Genomic DNA, 27493 nt, shown 5'->3' on the forward strand with positions numbered 1-27493 from the left:
TATTAAGAATCTTCCCATCCTCTCCTGCTTTACAGGAAATGGTTTCACCTTCTTAATGCATTTTCTGGAACACCAATAGAGAAAGACTAAAAGTGAATCAGTTAAAAACTGAACTATTTTTTTGCTTCCCGATTTATCTACTTATTAATTGCCTCCTATTAAGGATATTACAGTTTAAAAGTCCTCCTGTATCCTAAAAATTATGGCATTAAAATGGTTTGCAATCGATTTCAGGAACAACTCAAATTTTTGCTTTCAGATGTGATAAAAACCAAGCTTGACTTATTCCAAAAATCTTCCAGCACAACTCCCACACCATGCTGGAAGACAGATAAATCCTAGAAAAAGCCAGGGCAATAAGTGACCTCAATATGCTTTCAAAATCCAGAATATTAATGTTAATGTGTTAATGTTAACTGTATAGCACTGAGCAAAATCTTGAAGTCCTAACATCCTTTTACTGGTAAAAAATAAAAGTGCAAAAATATCCTAGAGGATGATATCTTAATTATCCTAATCTAAAATGATCAAAAGTTGTGCTTTTATGGTTTTTAAAGTCTTGGTAAACTTTTCAGCATTGTTACAGGATGCAAACAGCTTTGTCAATAAGTGGAAATAATCCATAATGCCAAATAAATGGAAATCTTTATTGTATTTTTATATCAATTTTATTGGCACTTATTTTAAAATATGTCATAAAAGTCAGACTTCAAGTTTGGAAGTATGGAACTCTGAAGCAGAGGAAATTCCTTTTAAGATAGTGCTTTTATAAATAATACTACTGTATTTATTTTCCAGTTAAAAATAATAATACTTTAAAAGCACTGGAAAACACTGGAAATTCGGTCTCTTAAAACCTTGCAAAAATATTTCTCTTTCAGAATTCTCTCAGTTTTGGGTTTGGTTCTACATTAGAAGCAATAGTAAAATTTTGCTTGGTTTTGTTCTTGCACTGCCCACATGACAGATCCTGCAAAATCCTAACCCTGCTTATGGAAACAAAATTTTCAAAACCAAAAATCCCAAACTAAAAATTATAAACAAATTAATAAAATATTTTGCATGAACTTGTGCAACAGAAACATTCATTTTTGCATCAATTGTATTATTTGAATGAGGAACTTAGTTTCACATAACGTCCTGCACAGAGTTAACACACCCCAAAAGCATAACATCTGATTACCTCTTCCTCATAACCTACAGAACACAGATAAAGATCTTCAAGACAATACCCTAGCGAGCACCATGGTTCAGGTACGATGCTGTTGACAGTCTCTGGTTGCCTCATTGCTATGTTTCCAAACCCATGAGGTATGTAGCTATTTAAGGAGGCAAAGGGTGTCCTCACCACATTGCTTACTCTAAGAGAGCAGAGGTGCAACTCTGGGCTTAAGGACTACACAGGCTGCCTGTTTGCACCATGTACTATGATAGTGCCTGCTCTTATTCAGCTACTAGAAATCACAAAACATCTTTTATACCTGGAAGTTAATTACAATCTGGTTTGTCCTTACAAACCTAAATGCAATTAAAAAGATTAAGCAGTAAAGTGTTAAGGAGATGGCTCTGCTGATGAAATAAGCTTTGACAATCAGAAATCACAGCTAAGAGGAAGAGAGCTTGCACTTAAGAAAGCAAAATATGCTAGTGCAATAATCCCATTACTATATTATAACTCTGGCAACAAAGAATATCCTCCATCTGGATGGGTGTACAGCTAAGATGGCCTTAAGTACCTGATAAATGCATTTTCCAATCTATAACTCCAAAGAATATAATAATTACATGTCATTTGGATTTTCTGTAACTTAATAAAATCCAGGAGAGTTCCTTAGAAATGTTACTTAAGCTATAGCAGTTCTATACAAATTCAGTTCACAAAGGTCCCTTGTTGAAAAGCTAGATTAAAGCTAGATTAAAGTATCTGAACTGTCCAAAGGTCATTTCTTTATAAGTCTTTATGGATACTTCTGTTTGCAGTAATAATAGCAGATCAACCAAATTTCATTTATTTGAAATTTGCATCATCACAGGTGGACCTGGTATCTTAAAAACATGTTAAAACTTAGCTTCATCCTAGTACAGCCTAAATACAGAAACAAAATAGAGAAAATCAAGCTGAAAAGCATATGGCACTGAGTAAGACTGCAGAAGGAAAACTACAAAATAAGATATGAAAGACCATTAAATTAACATTTTAAAAACAAACAAGCACACTTCAGAAATAGGTACACTTCCATAATGACACTGTAGCTCTTTTGGTGGCTAGTTAGTTTCTGGCAAGTGAAGAGGCGCATCCTGAAGCCATGTCAACTAGAAATCCAATTCTGCACCAGAAATAAAGAGCTCTCTGCTCCAACCACATTTAATTTGCTTGCCTAATGAGGTCTTTTAACATAACTGCTGCACTATTCACCTTCTGTACCTTTCAGGGAAAATAGCAAGTTGCACTTTGTCAGAAAGAAAAAAAAGTTTGTTCTTTTTTTGTGAAACAGAAAACCATTCAACATTCTGAAACGAGTCTGGAAACTCATGAAAGCTACTTTGGGATCCACTTCCCTCAACTAAACTTAGTCTTCTAGGATTTTTTACAAACAGTTAAAATAGGCAAAACAAGTCCATGTTTACTGACACTGTAATTATATGGAGTGTGAATAGACAAGATTAATAAAGAGGGCCAGAATAGACATTTCTGAATAAGCACATAGTATGATAGAAGAAATTGAACATATAGAATTCCTATGGCCACAAACACATTTTAACAAAAGCTTAACCTCAGCCTTCTGGTTAAAGACCTCTGAAGTAATTAAAAAAAGTTAAAGATACAATAAGTACCTTACTCCAACAGAAGCTAATCCTCCAATAGAGCCCTGTATTAGTTAATACATGGAATTTTTCCACTAAGAATGATACAGAGCTATAGCTAGAGTAAATGGGCAGTATATGTAATTAAGCAGACAAAAAGCAGCCATAGTCAAAGAGCACTGGGAAACTAAAAGCCAGAGGTGACATTGGTTTTTTTTTACCTAATAGCGTAATAAACACCATCCAGAAACAGAGGTAAGTCCTCAACTGGTCAGGAAAAGGTCAGTAAGGCTGTCCCTCAGGAAGCCAACATAGAGAAACAACAGTTTATCTGCCCTAAGGACCCTCCTTCCCTCACATGTGGTTTGTATTCAGCTGATTGCAACCTAGGCTGGCAATTCTAAAGGACCCATTATGTTTGTCTCCTACAAAACTTATCAGCAATGACTTACCTTAAAGCTTAGTTTTGATGTCTTTCAAAGAGCTGGCTGGGCTTAGTCAGGGAAGTTTGGGATTTGACGTAGGTGAAATCCTATAATCAGGCAAAGCAGGAAGTCAGACTCCACAAACACAGATAGTTCCTTCTAGCCTTAAATTTTCTAATTACTATGTGCATTGAAAAAAGAATAATCCAAATCAGCGGACAAAAGAAGAGCTGCCAGTGAACAGTACATCTTGATTTCATATTCCAAAGACTGGTACCACAAACCAAACAGAGTATCCAATGCAATGAAAGCTATCAATAATAAAATTGTAATACAAACAGCAGAGTTGATTTCGCCACTTACAGAACGAAGCTTCCCAAAAGTGAAAATAAGTTAAACATTGAAATCTGTCTTAGGGCCTGGAGGCACTCTAAAATAAGAAAAATAACAGTTATATGAAGAGGGAAAAATAAGCCTAGAAGGCTAAAAACTTTTTTTTTCCCCAGACTTCACCCAGTGATCTCCCTTGGTGACCCATTTTAACAGGTACAGACTGCATTGCCTCACATAATGCACAAAATAGGAAGCAGGTTTTGTAGACCAGTTAGGTCATTCATTACAAGCATACAGTAACACATTAAAATATATGACTGGAAGTTCAATTTCAGGTAAGCATCTAGATACTGACATGCACTGCGACATCTTATTCTGTTCTCCAGTATCTTCAAAGTCCAACAGGAAGCCTAACAAGAACAGATCACTGTAGAGTGCACCTTATTAAAATCCAGGCAGAAACCAGAAAGCTATCTACAAATACATTTTAAATAATTCAGGTGCTGTTCTAATATGGGTATTTGTTTATCATTCCCTAATACATATACATACACATCCCTCTTCACTCTTCCCTTGCCAAATAATGAAAAACACAGATAAACCAAGATATTTCTTAGAAGCTTCTAAGCGACACTGGACAAAGTCATAGAAAAAATAAAAAATTAGTGAAAACTTACCAGAATCCTCCTGAGGCCATTCCTCTATCTCTTTGAAGGTATTTGAAGCCATGTTCCACTACATGCTTTATATTTGAGTAAAGAAAAGCATGATGAGCAGTAACTTAGGTAAGTAAAACAAGGAAGTTTTTTTAGACACAAGCCTATGCAAGCAAATTCATCAGTACAAAAACATACATGAAACAGACCAAGGGGTTTGCACACAAGATCTAGCAGGGATCTGATTACACTGTGAGCTGGCCAAAAAGGGAATAAACAAATGATATGAAGAAAGCTGATGGCTGAACATCAGTTGCAGGATTTTAGCCTCATGCAGTGAAGAAATCAAATTAAACTGTCACCTAAAATGTAAATTACATTCAGAACAACTTGAGAAGTTTATAGTCCTGTCCTGCTCCCCAAATATTTTATATGTTTCAAACATGGTATTGGCAAATTGTGTGTGGGAGTGGAAGAATCAAACAAATGTGTGCCTCAGCTGGAAATACATAACGGGAGGAGCAAATGGGCTTTCATGAGAGCTATGTGCTCCACTGTGATTTTGTAACACAAAACCAAACTCAGGGACTTAACCGGTTGGTTGTTTTTTTCCCTGACTTCTAACCACTTATGCCTCAAGAAATACTTTGTATACTCACAGATGGATGCAATTTAGGGAATAGTGGATTTATTATAATAAAGACTGAGTAACAGCTAAAAGTAAAATTCTTAATCCATTTTTTAGTTTTCACATTGCATCCCTGTTACTAAAAGCTTATGTGTGTGTTTATATGACTATACCTGCTGAATTGGAATAGCATGATTATAGAGAAATGAATCTGTAGAACTTCATAGCACCATTGTTCAAACTTAGAGAGCTTAAATGAAGTGAATATGATTGTTTCCTATATGTGAAATAGTGCTCATGCAAGCATTAATATTTGTTATTTTATTGACTAAGTAGAAATTCATGAAAAAAAAATACCCTAGTCTTTCATTTTTTCCTTCAAACTAGTATGTTTGTGTCAAATTTGGTGTGCAATTTCTTGATTTTCATTGTCAGTTTTGTATAAAACTGTCATATCATTCAAGAGTGAAGGCATTTTTTAATCCCTCAGTCACTTTGGCAGTTTTAAGATTTAATCATCCCTTCCATCATTTAGGACACTTGATTGGCCCTTGAATTTAATCAGAATGTTTATTAAGCATATCTGTGAAAAACAAGGGTTCTCATTAAGGGGAACTGGTCAAGCTTTTACATTGACAGCTGGTATCCATTCAAGTCACCAGAGGTTCTGGACCAACACTGATTAAAGAATTGCGATACAAACTAACTTGTTGCTCTGACCTTGATTCAACTATTTATTGTTCATTCTTCAGGTTTCTCAATATTACTGTTTGAATTGCAACACAGAAATACTTGAGTAATACAGAGGAATGACCTAGTTTCAAAGTTGAAAGTAGCTAACTAGGGCAGTACAGAGCTCAGTACACCCATTGCTAACTTCTTTTTGGCCATGTTACATCCAAAATTTAGCTTCAAAGTATCATACATGGCCTGTTGTCCCATGGAACCTCTCTTTTCAAAAAAGGACAAATGGTCAATTGAATACAACTGCATTATGCTCATTTTATCATGTTCGCTTCCAAACAGATCCTCAGTAGGTGAGATTCAATGCGGTATTGAAGTGCTCAACATCTCCAGCTTACCAAGTAGAAGTCTGTATTCTATTATTCTTTGTACGCAACCATTTTTTGAGACTTGAAGGGCAGAAAGGTGAAAGGGCAGGAGGAAAGGTCAAGCTAGATAAGTAAAAGTCCATATTTCATAGAATTACTGTTTTACTTATCGCTTTCCTTGAGATTTGACAGACATACTACTGATTAGGTTATCACCCTCAAATAGATTTACAGGCTCAGGGGAATTTTTATTCAACTTACCCTTGGGGATGTCTTGATATTATGTCTCTGCACTAGCATTTGTGATTTTTAAAGGTCTTACAAAATAATGAAGAAAGACATAAGCAGCATTGGATTCACTAAATATTCTGGTAGCAAATCTTTAACGTTATTTTTAATATGCCTGTTTGCATTGCACAATGCTTTTGAATGCACTGTTACTGTTCCAAGATAGTTTTAAAATAATGAATGAAAACAAGCATTTTCACTTTGGCTATCTTTGGGTTTTGGCTTTTGCCATCAGTGATCTTTTTTTATTGCAACATTAGTTTCAAGGGATTCCTTCATATTAATGTGACAGGTGATCACTGATGCCAATATACTTATGGATCTAGGCTTCTCATATGCGGGAACACGTGTGCATACTCTTACAATATACCAGCTACAATTTAAATAGGGAATTTGGCAAAACCTTGTACCCTTTGTTAGAACCAAATGCAGCTGAAGTACTGCCTTGCAACTAAACATCATAGATCCCTAGATTTACTCAGCAGATGAGTTCTCAAAATATTTTCAGTCTGTTTCTAACAAAGCTGTACTCTTCACTGTAAGTTCTTACAAAAGTGGTCCTGCCCAGTTTGCCACAAAAGACATTGCCATCTCTACCAAGAAAAAGAGCATCAGATACCATTTCATGCAAAATGAAAATCATAGCTTGTTGAGAAGTGATCATACGATCTACAGACAGAGAGCTGCCCGTTCGGCAGTAAGACTCTCCCCTGGCTGATTTGTGAACTGCTATTTCACTGTTCTGGATTTCAGTGCCATTTTCTGATAAAATCATCCAACAGCTGTATGAATGGGCTAGCACAGAACCTGGACAATCACTGTCAGTCTCATTTCAAAAGCAAAGATTTCACTGCTGTCAGGGTGACCAACCCCTCTAGTAAGAAGTCTCTGGGAATAAACCTAATTTTAATATTTCAGTTTAATTGGGTCAGTTTACAATGCCTGTGTACAAAAATGAATGAGACTTTTTTTTTGTACTTTGTTGATAACACCCATCAAATATTCATGTGGTTAGCACAGACATTTCAATATAATGGCAACTGTTCAAAAGCAGGAAAAGAACATTTCCCCACAGGAAGAAGCTTACTCAACTTATTTCTTCTTCAGCTTCAGAAAGTAGATACCTACTTGTTTGGAGGCAGGAGAGGAAAGGGGGGAAAGCAGTCACTGTTCCTTTCACCCGTTTGAGACAAAAACATTGACCGTCAGCTGGTTTCTGACAATTGGTTGTTATTAAACTCCAACTTCCTAGGGCCAGCTGTGCCTAATTTGAGTCACTGGTGCAAAAATAACCAGTCAGCAGGAATTGAGGCAATTATGGGTAATTCTGCTGTAGAGCAGTCCTGCATCAGAATCCCAGGATTAACTTTTGCCTGGTACTCCAAGGTGACTGAATGAAGAACATAAGGTTTCAGTAAAATCATCAGTAGCTGAGATCAGTTTTTAGGTAAGCTGATTTGGAAGTCTGTAACCTGTATTTTAATTTACTTACAGGCAAATTGTCGACATACTTTTAGTGCCTGAAGGTGCATAGAGGTACATACTAATATTTTCATGGGTGCTATTTGTTTTACTGCTGAATATCCAACCCTCTTGCCCAAATGTTAGCCTATAATCATTTTACAACCTAATCAATCTCTAGATATGTTTAGCAATTTCTATACTTTGCCTTACCTCTGCTCTTCTAGATGGCAAAATAAATACATTCCATTTTCTTTTTAAAAAGCCCCTTAATTTTAAGAAAATAATTCTTTCCTCCTAGATGAAAACATATAAGTCTATCTTTGTAAGTACTACTATGAAATACATACAGCAAACAAGTTCAGAGAGTAAGAAGTATTCTTCTAAGCAGTCAGCCTTAAGGTCTGTTTTTATGTTAAAATAAAAAAAAAAGATATAAAATTTTAAGTAACCCTGTCATTTTGACAAAAACCTCGAGAAAAAGTGGTACAACTTCATACTGCAAGATGTAGTTTATTTTAAGCGTTTACTATGAAAACAGCAACTTGATGTGCTATATCACTTAAATAGCTTCGTTAAAAAAATAATGTATGGAAAAAATAATGAAAAGAACCCAGTAAGCAGTTTAAATTTCAAAGAGTCCTGTCATTATTAGCAGTATTAGCCAGACCAACATAAAACATCTGTAGCTTTGCTTTTGAAAGATGGCACCTTACCCTCAGCCCTCCTGACTGTTGTGTCACTCGAACAGAGAAAACCTTTCTTAGAGAAAATTAATAGTACCTTAATTGAATGTGAGAATTACTACAATATCCAGTTTTTCAGCTTCTTAAGCTATTTGTGACAGACAAAAAGATCAGATATACTGACACTGTTTCCTTAAGTCAGCTTCTGTTGAAACAAAGCATAGGTTTCCTACCTCTAACAAGGTATAATTTAGGACATCAAGCTAATAAGTAGATCCATGTCCTTTCAATTATTTATTCCTCTGGCAGACAATTCTATTAACCCCCTCCTGTGCAATAATTTGTTCTGCCACATGTTAGAAAAAATATTTTCCAGCTGCTCAGCAATACTGCTACAGTAAATGGAAGTACTTCCTGGTAGACAGCTGATACTCAACAGAGAGGTGAACAGTGACATCTGATATGTGGAGGGTAATGTAGTAGTAAATAGCATAAGACAAATGTTAAGTTCCTCCAGCATGATGTTTGTGGACCGACAGTGAGAAGACATGCAAAAAATACTGATGAATTATTCACTCAGCTCAGGAAATAAATTAAAGCTTTTCCTGCTATATAGGTGAGACCCAGGCACAAAGTGAACACTAGCACTTGTTACGTAGAAGTTAACTTAGTAGTAAGTAGCACAACACAAACATGCTTAAGTTCACCTACCACGACGTTTGTAGACTTACAATGACAAGATATGTAAAATAGTAATGAATTATTCACATAGCTTAGGTAAACAAGAAACCATTTCATTTTCTGCACCCAGGAGCACTGCCTGTTGAGTTGATGCAGACAAATGTGTTCTGACAGCAGCCTCTTCTTCTGTGCCTTTTTTTTAATATATATATATAAATAAGGCTGCGCAGCTCAGAAAGCTGCACACCTAGTGGAGGCTTTACAAAAGCTTTTACAGCTACACCAAATGGTATCTTCACAATAGGTACAAGTTTCTGAATGGATATCCAGTAGCACATAATTCTACACTGAAAATGGTAACAGCGGAAGTATTCCCATTATGCTGGAAATGAACAACTATGAAGGCGAGACAACCCAAGCTTTGTACAGATGTCCTATTGAGTTAGAACAGAATGAAGATGACTGGAAGGTCATGTACCTACTTGATGTATGACCAAGGGACAAAGAATTAAGAAACAGTCACCAAAACAGAAAGAACAAAACCCCCACGCTATTCAGAAAGTCTTGTCTGATGGCACATATTCCAGGTGTTTCTAAACAGAAGTGGTAACAGCAACTGGTAAATCAAGATCAACTGGATGAACTCTTCTTTTTTCCCCCTCTCCTTCCATTTTCCTGGGAGACTCATTTATATTATTTCTGCAGGTTCATTTCCCGCATAGTCAAGCAAAAGATACATAGCTATCTTTATGGTTTGAAGAGATACATATATATATGAGTTAATTCTATTCCATAGTTAAAAAGATAAAAATGTTATTTTCATGAGTAGTTTGACCAGAGAAAAAAAATGTATAGTTTTAAAAATCATAAAGAAACAGAAATCTAGCCACAGGTAAAGCAGGTCTAATGTAGAGAAGACATGGCATGCTTTGCAAATGCTAATGTACGTGACAGAAAACTATCAACCTTGTTTCTCAATAGAAAATTTTAAATTTCAAGCTTAAATGCTTTACCAAAAATTATACAATAAGTCCGTGCCGAGTTCTGAAAGTAATCCCAAACCTAATCCCCACACCACAGTGGGGAATTACTTAAGGAACGTATTTTTTACCAAAACTGTGTTTTCCCTCGTTTCCATATTTAACAGAAACCATGGCTCAACACCCTTTAAATTTGATATTATAGTTCATAAGCAGCGGACAGAGATGAGTGCAGACTGAAGCTGTTCCCTCACTCTTCACAGGCCAGTCAGCCCCATACAAATCCCAGTTGCCTTTTTCACCCTGAGAGCTTGCTCCTGCCTCCTGTCACAGTCAGGCACAGTCATTCTCCATGTGGGAGCCAAGTCTTGGAGAGATGGTTTTAAATGGACAAAAATAATATTTATAACTCATTAAATGCAAACATTTACCTCATCTTACAATGCGACACTCAGAAGGAGCAGAAGGACTGTGGTCCACTGGGCAGCCATGCCCTCACCAAAGCACAGGATGCCCAGACCCACAGTGTGCCACTCCAGAGTCACTCACTGGGACATCAAGATGCCACCAATGAGGCACAAGGTTGCCCAGGCAGGAGCTGAGGCACAGTGGTCATGTCAGGGGGGCAGCTGACATGACCCTCATATACCAGAACCCAATGCCACTGCAGTCTTTAAAAGAGCCTCTGTAAAAATTGAATCCAGGTTTGAGTGAAGAAATGGGTCTTTGGGAAGCTTTTATGAGTCACTACAATGTGTAAATAAAACGGGATGTTAAGTATTATAGCCAGAATCATAGAGCCACTGTGACCTACTGCACTACCAATCATCCCTTACGCTGATATGATTCTTAATTATCTTGAGAGACTGTGTACCAAACAGCATTTTTAAGCTTTTTACATCACCTGTTTATTTCCTTATATTTAGCTGCAGGTAGGACCATAATTTTCTGGATCATTGTAAAGGCAATCTAGGCTGCGGTAAGTACATTTTATACATCCCAGGCCTATTGTGCAGTAATGGAGATGCAGCTGAAGAGGGCTTGATATAGTCACATCACTTAATTCAGCAGAAAAATTAATTTTATTCTAGAATTCAGGATGCTGATAGTCAACGGAAAAAATAGAAGAAAGTACTCTGACAGGATGGGAAGACATGAAGTATCACTCATATGCTTATTACCCAGACTGAGAGGGGCAGTCAGGACTGGGATTGAAAGTCTATTCTGAACCCTGTATAAGGGCATTTCTATCCTCTTTTTATGTCCTGATTCCCTAGTTGTAATTCCCTAGGTACACTGAGAATTTATTTTTCATTTCTGTTCTATCAGTAGATTTTTCCAATTCTGTACAAAAGCCAGATAGAAACTAATTCCATCTTAATGGTGTAATTTTACTTGTGTATCATAACTTAGGACAAGAAATGGAACAAAAATGAGCATTATGTAAACACTGTCCATCTTGTTTTAAAGGAGTTACAGTCCTGCAGAAATAAGACATAATTGTTTTAAGGACACTGTCATTTGTATTAATAACAGACAGATTAAGAGTGAACAGACAGCACCATTTAAAGAAAACCTCAGCTGTTTGTTATGCAGGAGTTGGTATTTTAATATAGTATTTTGTTTGCAATACTACCTGCCTGTCTCAACAGTAAGCAATATTTAGAACAATAGCTGGACTAGAAAAAGTAACAAAATAATAAATCAGAAAAAGATAAACCCTGTAAGTAGTGCTTAGAAACTTCAATTCATGATAAGAACACAAATAAAAAGTTCTAAATATTTTTTTTTCCCATTAAAAAAAAAAAAAGAGTTAGAAGAAGCCCATAGAAAGGTGATTGATGGAGTATGGTGGTATTATAAGCAATATTCTGGAAATGTCTCAACAGAGAGCCTATAAATTTGAGTTCACACATCCCTGGTTTTCACAGATCACAGTTCCACAGAGCAATGTCTTCCATATGACCTTCCTCTGTCATGCTTGCTTTATGCCTTGTCTCTATCTTAATGCAGACACTTGTAGTAGGGTTTTTAGCAAATCGATAGGGAGGGGCAAACAAGGACCAGGCAAAAGGTTACCCCAAACCTTCAAATGAACTGTCTGGCTAGAATCCAGTCAGTAGACAAGAAATTAAATATGCTTTCAAGCTCAGTGGACCACATTAAGAAGAGAAGAAGGGAAGAACTCTTATTACCAATGTTGGAGAGAAAGGGAGAGTGGCATTTTTGCCTTCCCTTGTGTCTGTATACCGTAGATACACTTTGGGCCAGCCTGTGATGCTCAGCAGATTAAAAGAAAAATAGGATGTGATAGCTCAGAATCGATTTGATTTGCCAAGTTAGTTAAGGGGGAAAAGTCCTTTGGGAAGAGCTTGGTCATTTAGAAAAACTTTAAAAATATTTTCATTTTCTATAGTACATGACCACAGTGTCCAAACCACTAAGAATAAGTTATAATAGTCATTAGTTGAAGTTCAAATGCATACAGAATCTGTATGACATAAGCTACAGAACAAAGATTTCAACAACATATAACTGATATTTGAGATTTGGTTACATATCAAGTGTAACAAATAAATTCCTAATTGGGAAGCTGGAAGTTTGTATGAATGCTTTCAAGCATTAATCATCTCACTTCCAAGACTAGTGACAGAGAACAGCAAAGGAGAAAAGCTATTTCTACATATACATAAACAGGAACATCCAAGAAAACAGATTGTGCCTAACTCAGAAGTCCTTAAAAAGAGACAAAGTAGACATAGTTGGATGATAAATATCAGATAGCAGATAAAGGACTACACAGAAAAAAAAACTACTCTTTCAGCAATTTTGTTTTTATAAGAAAGTTTAGTTGTGTGAGGCTTGCTGTATTAACTCTTCAACTGTTTCATGTAACGTAATATTTTTGAAAGACCATTCAAAATTGTTTCCTTTCACAACTGTGTATATTCTGAACTCTGGTACATTTATAATACACTATGAACATTTACTTCTACTTTTAAATGGAGATTTAGTGTAGCAATACATTTGATCTGAACTTGGTTTTAATTACCTGTATAGTTTGTCATAATAAATTGGGTTACCTTTCATCACATTACTAGTATGACACAAAACAAATGAACATAAATTGTAATATACTTACAATACTTTACTTTTACATTTTACTGAAAATGGATGAGGTAGTGGAACAAATCTTCCCTTCGCATCACAGTTCTAGCTTTAATTATAGTTTCAACTGTTAAGACCTCACTTCTGGTAAGAAAGTAGATTCTAGTGAAAAATAGTGGAAATTTTCAAGGCTGGAATCAAGGAACATTTCCTAAGATCATATTAAGAGGGCTGCAACTGGGACAAAAAAATATGCTTTTTAAGCATTTATTCAGGCATGTAAAATATGTAGCTTAACTGGGACTGAGCGAAGTCTAACAGGATAATGTGTTGCCATACAACCAACTTAAGACTTCTGACTTGGAAGGAGGATCTGTATAGTAAGAACTGAAATCCTACATATGTAGCATATGTAGCAGTACAAACAGAATAAATCCGAAGGTGTCTAGGAGACCATAGGGACAGAATACATGAAGACTTCACAAGAAACAAAAAGCTCATGCACCAATGGGAAATATTTCTGAAATACTAAAATTTGCCTAAAATACAAAATTTATTCACCAAAACAGATTTATCATGAAATTTCTTACTAAATAAAGAATCTGGAAAATATTCCTGCTATACAGAACTGGATGCTTTATAAAAAATAACAACTTGAAGTACTTTTGAAAGGCTGAGCTCATGAATGAGAAAGGATATTACTTTATTGTTCTGACTGGGTGAACATCACTTTAAGAAAAACTCCTTAAAAGGACCCCAAACCTAGGCCGTGTAAATTAATAAGTTAAAACTTTATTTTTAGTGCCCCGAGTAGGTGAATACCTGTTTACCTGGAGTGTCTGACTGAGTTCTATTTTGATAACCAGATGACAATCAAAGGTGACTGTCAAAACCAGAGTCTGGGTGGTGAAATGATATAATTATAGATGGTATTTTTATTAGGGATATTTGAGAATGAATTTAGAAGTATTAAATTATTCCTTTGGATTTATATCAACAGATAGACTACTTGGAAAACTGTTTTCATACACAGTTTAATTTTTCCTTCCTAAGTACTACTGACTGCCACTTACACATACCCACAAATATCTATATTGGCATTAAAAATTTTGTTCCTTATAACATATGCTAATGATGTTTTGCAGGACAAATCCTTAGCTGCATGTATTTGTTTTACACTCACAGTCTTTGTTGATGCTAGAAACGATGTATATATTGAAGTACAGCTATGTCTCCTCAATATTACATCAAACACAGTGTTTACACAAATTTTATTGAGCATATAGGACCTAAAGCATTGAAACAACAGGAATTTCTTTAATAGTAGCCATAATTGATTTTGTTATCAAATTCAAAGACAACAGGGCTAAATTTAAACTCCAAAAAATTTTGTGCCCAACAGATAGCAAAGATGACCTTGAATGAAAAACCTTGTTACCTTAAAGAAAAAGTCCATAAAAGCTATAGATGAAAATGGCATTCTTCTACCTGCTGAACCTAACAGTCTTCCATCTCTAACAAGAAAAGCATTGAATTCTGTAACTCTTTGTCTTTTGGAAAACACCCTCAATATTTATCATCTCTGCACACCTTTTCTTAGATGCAGCTCTTGTTAGTGCACCTGATTACAGTGCCATAAATAACCAGCAGTGGAAACTGCTGACAATTCTGTTCAATTATATTCCAATAACTAAAGATCTACCCAGATATATATACCAGCCTCATAGCTGTGAGCCCAATCCCATTCTGTGCATGCATTGATGCATCTGTTTCCAGCATAAACTATCTCCTCTGTTTACACTTATACAAGACTTAAATCCTTGTCACATTCCATAAATCATGCTTTTTATAAGACAAAGAATGCTATATTCCTCCTAAATATTTTATAATCTTCAAATCAGCAACTATCAAGTGAATCTGGAGTTATTGTGCAAGTAGTAACATAAAGCAAATTCCATGAGAAGCATTTGGAAATTATTTCAAATTCCTTTGTTTATCTTGTCAGATTTTTCTTGTCATTAAATTGCATCTAACCCTCTTCCAGAATGAAACATATATGAAAGGTATTTCCACCTGAATAGAAATTTAAAGTGACCGTGACTCTTAGTACATTCCCAAGACAGAAAAAGTGACATTAATGAAACATGAAACATCATGAATTAGAGGTAGTAAAATATTTAAACTTACTTGTAGCTATTCTGTAACTTAAGACACCCAGTTCACAGTAGAAGTGTACAGGAAAACAAATCAGTGCTTTTTTTTTTTCTTTAACACATTTGTTAAATGTGCCCAGTTTTTCAGTGGACACATTATATTCACCTGACAATTTAGAGATTTTAGAGAATTAAATTTATAGGAAAGAATCTTACTGGGACAGTATTTGGTAAACAGACAGATTAGAACAGAATGGTGAGAAATTCTTAAGATGCCATTACTCAGTGTTTCTGAACTGAGCTTCTGCCTGGTCATACCTAAGCTGGGAGTAAGGCTTTAGAGCATTTAGATAGCTATTTGACAGCAATTGTCAGGGACAAAATCTAATTAATTGCAAGATAAAGCTTGCACCATTTGCAAATAGGATTCTATAATTTAATTTCTAATGATAGAGGCCTAGACTCCCAACCAAGATACCTGCTAGTTCTAGCCCTAACATTTAGTATGATTAATTCTGCAGAATTAAGCTGCAGAATAGACTTTATATAATTCTCAAAGTATGATTAGCCAAGATGATTTTTACTGAACTCATGTTCTATAGTTTTGCTCATGAATGGTCCATATTCTAACTTTAATTTGAACACAAACAATTGTAACACATTTCACACTTCTCTCCCTTTCGTGATGAATATGATTTTTATATTTCTCCTCTATTACACAGCGAAATCATTTATATCCTGTTTCAGTTTCCTATCTGATTAGTTCTTTTCCCGACAGATATAGTTTTGCTAAACCATAATGGTACCAGACAGCACAATAAAGTATAAAATTCACATATAATCATGTAGGCAGAGACAGAATACCTGCAACTCCTATTCCTTTCAAAGAAGCTGTCATTGTTTAATACCTTTAGAAGTTGCACCACTGTTTATATTCAGCAGAATACATTATCATAGTATATACCATTGGATAGTTATCAGTAGATGAATGCACACTGTAAAATAAATATCAGAAATGGCACAAAAAGGAATACTTTCTTTGCAATCAATTCTTGTCTCCAGGATAATTATGTAATCCTTAGGAGATGGGGAAGTCTGAAAAGACTCTGAACGAAAACCTTCCCATATCTCTAGGTTTACAAGAGTACCACTGAAAGAACATGTATAAAGCAAAGGAGAAAACTGAGAAAAGCAGATTGAATTTCCATCAAGAATCCAAAGATTTTAGTACTATCAGCAGACTCAGATAAAACTCTATACATAAGCACTTCTCTGTCTTGCAAGAGTATATAATAGAAAAAAGGAGCAGCAGATTTTGTTATAATTGTCAGTTCTATTCAGATAAGCATATAGTGGTACTGTTCCCTCACATGAAGCATTTTCTGCAATTTATAAGGCCATTCGGAAATGTGAGCAAGCTGGCAGTTTATTACCAGCTGCATTTCACATAGTAGAGATGGTGCAAGTGATTTCCATCTAGAATTAGAATGAAGTCTCCCACTGCCAATAACCACATGGTCTAGTAGGTCGAATACAAAAGTTAGGTTAGAAGAGACTTCAGAATCTCCTACATCATCCAGTAATTTTTATACAACATGCTGGGGTCATAACTACAGTTAAGACGTTTCAGTGTTCCGCATACTCTTCCTATGCTCTAAATTAGTTCTCAATGAAAAGTAATGCAATTTCCTAAAGTACTGGGTACAGCAGTGTCCAGCAACATCTCTGCACAGGAATTACTACTTGTTGGCAATGTTAAATAAGCATTAATATTTGTAGTCCTCAATTATTACACCTTAATACAACCAGTGAGTTTGTAATAAACAACCAGAACAGCAGACATCATGGAGGAAATTAGCTTGAGTCTGAGCCTTTGGACAGTTAGAAAAGACTGTATGCAAAGCTAATCTGGTTCATTGGAAATTCTGGGCCAATTTAAAGCCTGAGATGTTTCTTTCTTACTAAATGGGTTATCTATTCCTCTCAGCCTTTTACCTTTTACCTATTTGATGACAAAATTAGAAACCACTGTGTGAAAATTCAACCACATGAATGGAAGTATTCTTCAGATGGATCAAAGGAATATTATAGCAGCTTTTCCTTTGAGCAGTGAGAAGCACCTGGAAGCAGCTTACAGTTATGCCAGTTCCCATGTCGCTTGTTAAGGATAAGATGGCACTAAAAGTAGGTCACAAATATACCACTTCACTTTGTGAGAACTGAGCCCTAAACAATTAAAATAGAGATGCTGGAATAACTAGTGTGTGAAGAAGAAATGAAAAAGGTTAAATATTTGATGGAGTGGTGTCAAAGCATCCCATTAGTATTTTGCCCCCACTTCATGGCTTTTCTGAGAAAACTTGTAAGCTCAGCAGCAGCACTTCAGTAGCACCATGTGAATACATAAAAACATTCTAGTGAAAATTGTGGCCAGAAAATCTGCATGAGACTGAGAGCAGGACATAAGTGAAAGAGAGGTTTTAAGTATTTAGAATTCGATTCCTCAAGAATGAGATATTTTTTTTAGTTTTCAAGACTTAAGCTAATAACCTAAACTTCAAGCTCCCTCAACTTCCAGGTAGTATCCACTCACACCCCAGAGCATTCACTAAATGTCTAACTACTAAATGGACTAAATGTCCAACAACTGCTAACTTTTACAGCCTGAGCTATCCACACCTTAGCAAGGGAGCTTAGATTTAAGAGTTGTTGCTGCTTAAGTGTATTAATATAGCCAAAGACAGTCTGGGAGCAAAGTGTCCCAATCCTGCAAACAGATTATAACACTCCAGGAACTCATTTGAATCAGAAGTCACACTTTTAAGCTGTGGGTTTTTTTTCACCTCATATCTATAGGTCAGTGTAGGAAAATAACAGGTCTACTATTAACTGGACTTTATGGAGCGGGAATACAGATGACTTTTGGCAGCCCTCATTCCTGTGCCAGAAGGTGGTGGCTCTGTCCTCCACACCAGGCTTTGGGACATAGCCAAAACTAACATTTTGATCTATTACACGCTATTCTTTGGATAAGATGCTATAGATTTGGGTTCATTGCTACAGATTTCACTAAACATTTTGAAAACAGATGGGGATAACCAATGCTTTCTGGCCAGCATATCCTCTATCACACAACACGACTGCAATATACCTTCTGTCAACAGAAATAGGATGTCAACGCTGAAATCTATTTTACCAGCCACTACTGGTCATATCATAACCGCCATTCACATGACAGTCTCTTATCACTGTTGCCCTAACTTTACAAATGGATTCCCTCAAGAGATACACGTATGATTTCAAACTTCATTATAAACTATAGAGTAAGCAGAGTCCTTATTCTCTCCTTTGAACTACCTGCCATCTCATTCTGAGCCAAGGCAAGTAGTCAGCATGTTAGCTGCTTAACTTAAAGTAACTGAGAAAGCAGCCTAATCTGTTTCCAGTGAAACTTCACAAAGCTTGGCAGTAGTATTTTTTATATATTACTTTTAGAATCATAAAATACTAATAACACTTTTCAAATGGCATAGAAATAGCTATGACAAACCAAAATCAATTATCATGCAACCAAATGCTTTGCTGACCAGTAAACTTACTTTGTGGTTTCTTTTTATGCTCCACAACAAGGAGTTTCGGACTGACCTAAGCTAGAAATATCTTTCAGCAACACAATAATTTGGATTCTTTTCAATTAAATATTATAGAATCATTTTCTCACTTTACCTAGCTATACTGAAAACAGAGGCACAAGAAAATGCTCTAAACATGACTTTCATGTTTGATATTTCTATTTCTACATTTCTAGTTTAAAGTAAAAAATACCCCAAACCAAATAAAACATTCTTTAAAAAGAACAAAGTACTCATCTTCCTGATGGCATACAAGATGTCTCCTCTTTCTCAGTTCTTGAAAATTACTTTTTCACAGCAGGAGAGAGATATCACAAAATATGAAGCATGAAAGAAAGGGAGAAGAAAATGACATCATAAGCAAAACGTCTACACGATTTTGCTGGGAATAATGGACCCAATACACCAAGTAGCATTTGAGAAGCCGGAGTTCAAACTACCTTCTTTTTAACAGGCATTCAAACAAAACAGTATTTTCACAACTGGAAAGTATGCAGTTTGTTCTACGTTTCTTTCCATGTGTTTCTGTGCCTCCTCTCTAGAGAGAAGTCTAAAACTGAGATTCAGTATAAAACGATACGTGGAACACCATGAAAAAGAATCAACTCCTTGCCAACATCAATAGAATGAACACTTTTTCAGACCAATAAAAGTGATATTTGTGTAGGTTGTTATGTTATTTAGATACCTTAGGGCCTCATTGTGCAGTTAACTGGATTTAAGGGAGTGCCACAAAGTATAGGTGGTATCTGTCAATAATAACTGTTGATAAAAGTAGGGAGATGTTTTACAAGTAAAAATACAGACCGGATATTCCAGGAATGTTTATTTTTCTACTGAGAATATAAAAATATTTATGTACTTTTATACCTCTGTAGCAGATGTTGTATCATTTCTGATTAAAATTGCTTGCCAATAATAGGTTTCTCTCAGGCACAAATTAAAATCAGCTTCTACAGCTAATTCCACAAACTACAAATTTCCACTGCATTTGCAAAATATGCTTCCATATTTTCTGATACAAATAGGTAGACAGATACAAATAGGACATCAAGAACTGAAAGCCAGAAGACACAAGTATTCTGAATATTTTCTGAGAGCTCATTCATTTACAGACCCCACTACCTGTGGATAATTTATGTTTGCTCATTCCAGTGACTCACTAACCTCAATAAAGAGACTCATGGGTTTGATAGATGGGATAAGGCAAAAAGAACAAGCTTCCTGAGCACACCAGATGAAAAATTTATAATTTTAATATCTTTATATTTCCATATTCTATTATATGTTCATCAGAATCTGAAGCACGGAATAGCAGTTACTTTTTTTCTTTTCTGCCTCCAGGTATATACCAAGGCATCAAGCTGATAGGTTGGTTCATAGAACACCAGCTCCCTTATCACTCCAGATAATTTATTTATGATAAGAATCATGTGTTTTCCCAGTAAGATGTTGACGCAATATGACTGCCTTTTCAGTTTCTTTTCATTTTTAAATGAATACAAATATCGATAAAACATCGTTCCTGACATGAGAGCAAATGTGCCATACAAGGAGGGGTTTCACTGATTAATCCTAGGAACAAAATAACACATTATCTGATTTACAACCCAATGAAATATTTCCTCAATATTTAAGGTATGAATTGCTCAGCAGTTCAGACCTTTCACTTCCACATTAATTAGCCTATTCAGAATTACCTGGAAGTCCTTTACTGTGTTAAAGAGTGCTGTTTACTTGGCTTAGCTCCTGAAGAAAGGGCACAGAGGCTGTACTTGGAACTTAAGTTTACAGAAATGCACAGACACATCAACTCCACGCATTAAACTGTAACATATAAATTCGTCCTCCAGCATGACAGGACGCACAATACATGCATGTGGTTGTGCCAGATGTTATACCAGTACACTAAGCCATGTGATGGGAGAAATCATGGTGTTAACCACAGAATGTTCCTCGGAAGGAAGATTCCAACCCAGCCACAGTTGGGTAGTACTGTGGTAGCACTGGGTAACGTATGTCCCCACCTATACTCAGACTAAACCTTGTACAGTACAGAACTTTTTCAGACCAGAAGTGGTGCACTTGGAGCATTGGTTTGTGCCTAACTGACTTAGCAAGAACAAATTCAGTGATAATGAAATTTCACAGATTACAGACATCTTGAAAACAGTAGAAGGAGGTTCAGTGTTATATCCCAGGACATAATTACAGCCCTGAAATATTTTCATTAAAAAAAATAAATTATGAAGAGGAATAGACAGAAACTGTTCACAGACTTGAACATCATATGAAAAGCTAACTATAAAGAAGAAACATTGCCAGCCCTCCAAAAGCAATGTATTTGTTTGAACTGGTGATTTCAGTATTTAAATTTCAAAATCCTGAAGTTTCAAAACATCTAAAACATTCATTCTGGTATGCACAAAACCTTGACTTAACCAAGAACATTATTAGGTAGCTCCATCATAATTAGCAGTATACTTTAGAAGCGTTTAAATACAGGTCACCTTGTCCTTACCAGAGATTGCTCCCAAAAGATGAAATGCAGTCTTCTAGGCAGCAAATAATTTAGGATCAAAATCTAGCAAGGAAGGACTTTGAACTGCATGCATCAAGAGGAGCAAAAAAGTATCCCCAAATCTTACCATATTGCTGAGAAGGTATTAAAGTTATGAAAACTTATTATGGGCAGAACACTGTGATCAAACACTTTAACACTCTTACATCTTTTTTTATTCCTAAAATCTGAGTTAGTTGCATGGGATATTCTACATATACAGCAACCAACCACCATACAAGAAAACGTATACCTACAACAACCAACTAACCAGAATGCTTTCTGTTTGAACTTAAAACACAATTTATGACAGACTCAGAATCTCCCTCTAAAGAAAACTGTAAAATCCATCTGTTCTGATGAACAAAAATAAATAAATAAACCCCTAAGCTTTTCCACATTCTAAGCATGTCTGTTAACTTTCTCTATTAACACTCTTTGGATAGAAATAGCATATAGAATGCGCAAGAGCTAATATTGGAAAAGCTAAAGAAAAGCTGTAATCAGATTTTGAAACAGACAATATAAAGCATTGTAATTAACTGGGTTGGAATAAAGTGGTCTTTATTAGTGCAAATGAGCTCATCTGCTCTAGGAATGAATATTTCACAATCTAATCCAGAATGTATTGACATCAGCCAAACATTTACATTTCTTCCATGGACAGATTGTTATTGACCTTGTGATGTGACATATCTACTGTCACTAAGCTACAAAATGGGAATCTCATCCTGCCTCTCCTCTTTTATATACAGAATGCAACTAATTTGTCAGCATGCCAGCTTTAACTAGCCGAGATGAAGGTAAGCTAATTTAATAGGAACTGTTCAATAGCTTCGACCCACCTGACACTGTCAGTTAAGGCAGCTCCACATTGCAGTGTCTTTCATTATTTCCAGCTCTTTCTTCAGACTACTTGAACAGCAAGTCAAATAATATGCTTAGGAGTCAATAGGCCTGACTTTTTCTCAAGGACATTCTTTTGATGCCAGGAACTGTCAAGTGGGAAAACACATAGCGTGAAGGTGAGAGGATACTAATTAAATATACATAGCTCTGGCCAAAGAAGAATGAGGCACAGCTTGCTATCTGAAAACTCAGTTGCCTGCTTGACTGAGGTCACAGCTGTTGACTTGTACAAGTTCTTAAGTTGCAGTCTCAGTATGAGACACTTTAACACTCTTAAATACTAGACAAAGGCTACTTTCAAAGATTCTGTGTACAGTTACATGTGTTTTTGTAGTTTAAAGACAGGCATAATAGAATCTTTATTTAAGTTCAGCTAAAATGAAAATGTACCTTTTTTCTATCTCTCTTTGATATATTATAGTATTTCTTGAAGCCACGGAAGAATCTATGATTGTTACAATACAATAACTATTCATTATGTCCATGCAGAAATGGACTTTTTTAAGGCTTATTTCAAAGAATAGCATTAAGTTGGCTATAGTATAAAGCAGTGAACAGGTAATGGATTTGCATACATGCATTTGGATTATTTCAGAGACATGAGCCTGCATATTCCCATCTATGCCAAACACTGCCAGGCCATGATGCTAATAAAAGCATTAGAGGGCCCAACATTTTCTTCCTTTCCCTCTGCTTCCTTTGCACTACTAATTGCTCTCATTTAGCATATATTATTTAAAAGCAAACTTTCTACTTTCCAGAGCTGGAAGTTTATTTTATTAATTTTTCCTAGAAGTGCTGTTGGACATAGCTGCATCTAAGTGTTTCATGGGGTTCCCTGAACGGTGCTACCCAGGACTCTTACATTGACATGGCTCTGTGCAGCGCTGTGCCAATGTGGCAGCGAGCATCCCATTCACGCAGTACCATAAATGAGTTAATTTACAGAGTCAGTTTATTATGACTTACTGGCTTGAGCACTCTGTCCTCTGAGCACAGCTACACTGCAGGTGGACTGGAATCTCTGGATCTGCTCCACAAGGATCGGTCTGGGAGACACTTCACGGCTGTGATGCAAGTGTGACCTTTGAGATGAACAGATATAAGCAATAGTTAAAGATCTGAAACATTTCTTACCTATCCATAAGACAAAAAATCCAAACAGAATTACTGGTATCTGTTTGCACTCTGAAAGACCACATCCAAAACCCTATCAGAAGACTATCACTTTGACCTGAAAGTTGTGGCCTTTATTTGTCTTTCCATCTTGCCAAATGCCACTCTGACATGCAGAGTCTTACTTCCACCCTGCTATGTATGACATGATTTGTGGGTGTTCAGCCTTTTACAGACACCTGGATAGACACAGCCTATAACCACAAATTCATCTGTGGTTTTGCTCACATTTTGTGCAGGAAGAAGTTGTTTTCTTAGGCAGTTTACATGTTAGGAGGACTATCCCTCCCTTCAGACTCAAGGGTAATCAAAATCCACATTATCTGTAAACGGACATATGAGGAAGCGCTCAAAACTGAGCATATATGAGAGAAAAACTATGCAAATTAACACATTTAATAGCTGCATAATTTCACACTAAAAACTAAGCATTTCAAACTCAAATTTACTATTCCTAGTACATAAATATAATGGTATACCACACTTACTCTTCATTGTTTCCAGCCTCTTGCAATTTTATCAGTCTGTGATAAAGGAGAGAATATTTTCCTAGAAACTAGAATTCTTCCTCCCAGTATTCCCTGCTGACTACACAAATAATGTTGCACGTTTAGTTTATAAGGACAACTTTTGCTTATCTGCCATTACAAAGAAGAACAGAGGAAAACAGAAGTTCCTGCTTTCTTTAGACACTGGACTTGACCTTCCTCTTCCCTCCACTAGACTGTTTTCTGGTCTGAGAGCTGTAGAATTAAATAGTCTGATAAATTACTAATACGCCATTTGACTAAGTCTCTTGGAATCTGAAAGCAATCGCAAGCTTTAAAGTTAACAGCCTTTTTGTCCAGGTTGTAAATGTATTACTCTCTGAACACATTTATATGTAGGTTGAGAGCAATATAGTTCATACTCCTTAGAAGCAACATGTAATATGCTATTGCCAAAGGCGAAATCTCCAGCAAGATTAACACATGCTTCACTAGGTCCTGTTTTTCACTTCCGTTTACCTTCGGTTGTATTTTTCACGCTTACTTGGTTAACAGTCTCTGGATATATGCATCAGTCCCTTCAGTTCAGGACTTAGCTGTCCATGGATAAGTAGGTTCCACATGTTTGAGGGATACCCAGCAACTGCCTCACCTTGCTGGATTTCAATCTATTCACACAACATTCTCACCAGTTTTACAAACATACTGAAAACAGCAGACACATCCTGCCTCATTGCAATTGCACACTTTCAAACATCTTGGGTATCACGAGGACACTCCTTTCTGAAGCAGCTGGTAAAACTAAGCTCTATGGGTTTGGTCTGGCAGCTCAAAAGAGACTTCCTCACAAATCCTTCCCCATTCACTGTGAAATTGCAACAGTGTAGTTCTACTGATTGCAGAGGAATCCCTTATATTTTCAAAAATGTAACTCCTAGCAAATTTTGTCCTTTTGGGCTTAAGCACAGAAGAAATTTGCCTGTGTTTGATAGTCTCTAACCCTTTAACACACTATGCTTCATATTCTGATATTGTGCTACAATCATGCTCCCATCCAAAATTACAAAAGAAAAAATATATGCTTTGATCTTTTTCAAAACCATGTGTTATCTCCGGAGTATTTCTGAAGCACAGTAACAGAGAGAGGAAATACAAACAGACCCATCAAGAAAACTGTAAGTGACAATAACTTGTGATAGGGGCAAACAGGATGAAGGCAAAATGTTCAAGAAAAATGGTTTGTGACTTACCATTCACCCTGAAACAATTGCAATATATTGATGGTAGATAAGACATGTGAGATACTAAGATTTCTACAAAATATTACAGCAACTTTCTACCCAAAGGCTGTTCTGTAATTAGTGCACTGGAGGCACTGACCCACTTTAAAAAACCCCAAGACCCAGGAAAAAGAGTTATTTTCCTCCTTTCATTTTGACAGGGCAGGCAGCATATCAATGTTTGTAAACTCTTATGTAAATGCACAGCACTACAAAAACTTTGTTAACAATAATCTCATTTCTGTGCACAAAATCTGGATCTTAGGAATAACTCTTTTCTAGCCACAGCGCAGAAGCATATATCCCAGTACGGCATAATAATGCAAATCTCAGAACAGCAGCTTTATTATGTCTCAGAATCTTGCAGCTTCATGAGCACAGTAAGCATATTTTCAAAAATGGCCTTACAAGTAACTGCTCCTGAAGCAATCACCAGTGCAACATACTTGGTTACCCCAGCTGATTTGTATACTACTGGCTCAGTCTGTCAGCAGTGTATGTCAAATAATGTTCTACCTGCATTTTGGAGATGGAAAAAAATCACCTTTGCCTTTTTTTTTTGTCAGTTACCAAACATTAGACCACCTCTTTCTTTTGTCTCATTTGAAAATATAAGGAAATATTGAGTGTTTTTTATGATAAATACAATTTAATGCATAGCAACAACTGAATTGGAGATAATATTCTGGATATGAGCAGGAAATGATTCACTGGCTCCACTGAATTGTTGAAAGTGTTTGACTTGCAAGTAGTGTTTATTGTGCAACAGAATGAGATTTTTATACAAGCCCTGTGCTTGTAATATTGTACTTACCCAGGTCTCATAAAGAGCACAACCATAGCAGTATGGCATGGGCAAAGAAATGAGCAAAAGAGTCTCTGTTGCTTTAAACCATGATCCTAGGGCTGCTCTAGAGGGAATCTTAGGGAAGCTATAAATTTGCCTTGTACAAGTCGTTGATCAGGAACAGATCCAGCATACAAATAATGCTTTACTATCCTCTTTTAAACTGAAATTTTAGAATGGACCATATGCTCACAGGAGCTTTATGTAAGGTTTTCTAATTTTTCTGGGTACTTGAATGTTTAGTGAAATATCTAGAATTCAGCAGTGACAAAATATTGAAGAACTCACAGGTGTCACATTTCTAGCTAACATGTTCAACTTTGGCTCGAAGTTGAATCAAGAGAATTTCCATCATCTATGTTTCTTTCATATAATCTTTCATAAAATTTGCTAGTGAGGTGCCGATTTTCAAGAACTCTAATATGCAATCACATTTGTTTCTGTTGTTTGGGGAGGGCATTGGTTTGGGGAGATTTTATTCCAAATTATGGAAAATATGAAATTATGCTATTGGTAGTGTATACATCAAGATTTAGGGTCATCTGTAGGATTAAATCAAACCTTAATTTCCAAGGTTAGGAGACATATTGTATAATAACCTATCACTGCTAAAACCAAAGAGAAAGCAGAATATCTCAGTCATTAGATTTATCTATAGCTTTTACAAATTACCATTAAAGCTTTTGCTTTATACTTTTAAACAGCAGTGAAAATTTGCATTCACACTAGTTCTTAGGAACATTACTATGTATTGTGCTAGTTTAAAGCTAGAAACTTCAAGAAGCAGACAGCTTCTAGGCTGGAGGTCATTATGTCACTTGAGCAATGTCACTTTGCACTAGGGAAAGACATTAATGACGATCTTAAGGTCCTTTGTCCTTTCCAGCCCTAACCATTCTATGATTCTATGATTTGACCTGTTCCAAACTGACATTTGTATGGAACTGAATGAAAGCAGGTTCTCAGTTCATCAAGGAAAACTGACTGCCAACAGCTGATGTGGATATAACATTTTGTTATGATCTACAAACAGACTGCCAGTACTATCCATCTGCATGAAAAACAGCACTTTCAACTCACCTCCACTACTTAGTTATAAAAATCTACAGAGTACATTATAAAGCCATTTAATCCATCTGTGGTATTTAGAGAGACTAAATATTCCACCCTACCAGCCAAATAAAAAACTCAGATGTGAAGGATTTTGAAATCATATCTGTGCTTACTACCCCAATGCTAGTCTGGTTCAGGCCATGTATTTTGTAGCACTTTTTAGATTTCAATACTAAACTTTAAATTAATGAATGAAACTAATGACATAGTTCTTCAACAAGAAGTTATAAAA

At 36.0% G+C, this 27493-nt stretch overlaps 1 long non-coding RNA gene across 2 annotated transcripts in view; it reads right to left on the reverse strand.

The window, feature by feature from the left end:
- LOC133215603 (uncharacterized) overlaps window positions 1-27493 on the reverse strand; it is a 107484-nt gene that overhangs the window by 51111 nt on the left and 28880 nt on the right. The window contains exons 2-3 of one of the 2 annotated variants that reach the window (XR_009726421.1): window positions 23327-23442; window positions 22294-22443 (exon numbers count right to left, since the gene is read on the reverse strand). This is a non-coding gene — a long non-coding RNA (uncharacterized LOC133215603). Of the gene's footprint in view, window positions 1-21278; window positions 22444-23326; window positions 23443-27493 lie in introns of those variants that run through there. The other variant, XR_009726420.1, reaches the window with a different exon arrangement.

This window comes from Neopsephotus bourkii, unplaced genomic scaffold (genome assembly GCF_033783945.1).
Source record: "Neopsephotus bourkii isolate Nb327-2 ecotype Australia unplaced genomic scaffold, CSIRO-AGI_Nbou_v1 NB_991, whole genome shotgun sequence".
NCBI lineage: Eukaryota > Metazoa > Chordata > Aves > Psittaciformes > Psittacidae > Neopsephotus > Neopsephotus bourkii.